This window comes from Theropithecus gelada, chromosome 3 (assembly GCF_003255815.1).
Source record: "Theropithecus gelada isolate Dixy chromosome 3, Tgel_1.0, whole genome shotgun sequence".
Classification (NCBI taxonomy): Eukaryota; Metazoa; Chordata; class Mammalia; order Primates; family Cercopithecidae; genus Theropithecus; species Theropithecus gelada.
Window position 1 is genome coordinate 32835889 of NC_037670.1, and position 3268 is coordinate 32839156.

Consider the following 3268-nt stretch of genomic DNA (forward strand, 5'->3'; position numbering starts at 1 on the left):
TCTTCAAATCTTGCACAGTCTTCTGTAGAGAAAAGGGGAATGTCAGGGCCAAGATGGCTGAAGGGTAGTCATCCTGTCTTACAATTAAGGATGCTGCTTTTCTGGTTCATGGACTCAAAGGGAAAAATATTTCAGTTTAACAGGACAGCATATTGGGGGAGATATGGGGCCAGATGGTTAGATTTTTACAGCTTGCCGAAGAGAAATAAATGTCTTTTCCCTACAGTTTCCCTTCAGTAGGCAAACTGTAACTGTCTGTTTATGCTGAAGAATAGGACAACACCTCCTGCCTGAGGTACTAGATTTTGGACATCATGAAGTTTATTAGTTCAGTTTAACTCAAATGCATTCAACATACAACTTTCTGTGTGCCAGATACTTCTCTGGGTTTATGAGGCATAAAACAAATTAGAAGACGTAAATCTCTGCCCTGAAGCACTTTATAAAACGGTATGAGAAATAAAATGTGTATATGAATACTTATACATCAAAAGATACTATAAGTCTCACTATCAAAGTCATCCAGACTACATAAGTTTGACAGAGATTGTGTTTGTATTATTTACAGAAAGGTGCTGAACTTGTTGGGAAACAGAAATATTTAAGACAGGTTGAGAAGTTGGAGGAACTGTTTTCCTTCTTTGAAGGGTTCAAGGGCTAATATATTTCTTTTTTTTTCTTTTTTAAATTATACTTTAAGTTCTAGGGTACATGTGCAGAATGTGCAGTTTTGTTACATAGGTATACATGTGCCATGGTGGTTTGCTGCACCCATCAACGTGTCACCTACATTAGGTATTTCTCCTAATGCTGTCCCTCCCCTAGCCCCCCACCACCTGACAGGCCCCAGTGTGTGATGTTCCCCTCCCTGTGTCCATGTGTTCTCATTGTGCACCTCCCACTTATAAGTGAGAACATGCAGTGTTTGGTTTTCTGTTCATGTGTTAGTTTGCTGAGAATGATGGTTTGAAATTCATTCATGTCCCTGCACAGTATTCCATGGTGTGTATGTGCCACATTTTCTTTATTGAGTCTATCATTGATGGACATTTGGGTTGGTTTCAAGTCTTTGCTATTGTGAACAGTGCCACAATAAACATACGTGCGCATGTGTCTTTATAGTAGAATGATTTATAATCCTTTGGGTATATGCCCAGTAATGGGATTGCTGGGTCAAATGGTATTTCTAGTTCTAGATCCTTGAGGAATCACCACACTGTCTTCCACAATGGTTGAACCAATTTACACTCCCACCAAGAGTGTAAAAGCATTCCTATTTCTCCACATCCTCTCCAGCGTCTGTTTGTTTCCTAACTTTTTAATGATCGCCGTTCTAACTGGAATGAGATGGTATTGCACTGTGGTTTTGATTTACATTTCTCTAATGACCAGTGATGATGAGCATTTTTTCATATGTTTGTTGGCTGCATAAATGTCTTCTTTTGAGAAGTGTCTGTTCATATCCTTTGCCCACTTTTTGATGTTTTTTTTTTTCTTGTAAATTTATTTAAGTTCTTTGTAGATTATGGATATTAGCCCTTTGTCAGATGGACAGATTGCAAAAATTTTCTCCCATTCTGTAGGTTGCCTGTTCACTCTGATGATAGTGTTTTTTGCTGTGCAGAAGCTCCCTAATTTAGTTATATCCCATTTGTCAATTTTGGCTTTTATTGCCATTGATTTTGGTGTTTTAGACATGAAGTCTTTGCCCATGCCTATGTCCTGAATGGTATTGCCCAGGTTTTCTTCTAGGATTTTTATGATTTTAGGTCTCATGTTTAAGTTTTTAATCCATCTTGAGTTGATTTTTGTATAAGGTGTAAGGAAGGGGTCCAGTTTCAGTTTTCTGCATAGGCTAACCAGTTTTCCCAACACCATTTATTAAATAGGGATTCTTTTCTCCATTGCTTGTTTGTGTCAGGTTTATCAAAGATCAGATGGTTGTAAATGTGTGGAGTTATTTCTGAGGCTTCTGTTCTGTTCCATTGGTCTATACGTCTGTTTTGGTACCAGTACCATGCTGTTTCAGTTACTGTGGGCTAATATATTTCAAAGAGTTATCAGAGCCAAAGACAAAAATCTACATCATCTGGTTAGCCACAATCTATCTTGGTAAATAGGTTAGGTAGCAAGTCAAATAAAAATCAAAGTAAACAACTGCTTTACAAAAATAATCAAAGGAAAGTGAATTTGGATGACTTAACCAAAAGTTCTTACCTAAGACAGCATGAAAAAGTTTAAAGACTGATTTTCGTAGAAGGATAAACTTGCCAATGAAAATAATCAAAGTATATTAAATTAAAATTTCTTCTGCCATGAACATTGAGGATCTTCTGTTCATATTGTTTTTTTTTTCTTTAGGCAACATTAATGTTCTTGAATATATTTAACATATCAATAAATATTTTAACTTTTATATATTGTATTTGATGTGAAAGGGGCGAGTAGTTTGTCACTGATTTAAAATATTGAATTAAAATGATAGCATAAAATAATATATATTTACTGTAAACATTTTTTTAAACTCCATACCTGGAAAGATGCATTCATTCACCCAATTATTTCTAGTTTTGGCTTTTTAAAAGTGAATTAAAAATTCATACACATTTAAAGCAACCTGCATATAAAATGATTGAGAAATTTTATGTTGATGCTGTTGTTTTCTCAAATTTTTACAGTTTTCATTTTGAATCCCACATCCAATTCATCAGTGTTTCTTTGCAACTCCCCTTTATAAAGAGTTTTGAAACATTTATTTTAGTTTTCATAGAAATAATTCTCATTCTCAAGTTTCACTGGATTGCATGATGTTTAGCTAACTTATATTAGTATAATAAATAGGTTGGTAGATAAAAGTGCAACTAACTCTTGGTGAGCAACAAATAAAGGTGAAAGCTGCTATGTCACAGTGAACCAGTGAGGAGTTTTCCAGCTAATCAAATATTTTACTGAGCTAATGCAGATTACATTACTACAATATTATAGAAAACTCATTATCAGGTCCTGCGTTCAATATTTATTGTTGGTATTTCACAATCAACCAAATTTTCCTACTCTATGTTGATTTTACTTGTTGATTCTCGAAGGACAATAATATTCTCTTATTTCTAAGTTCTCCAAAAAATACCTGTTCCATGACAATATAAAGAATGGAAAGCTTTTATTTGTTCCAAGACAATCATTGTCAATGCATTATCATTTTTTATTTTCCTAGGTTTATTTAAAATTTAAATTTAACTGGGTTTTCAAATTGCCAGAATTTGTTTGC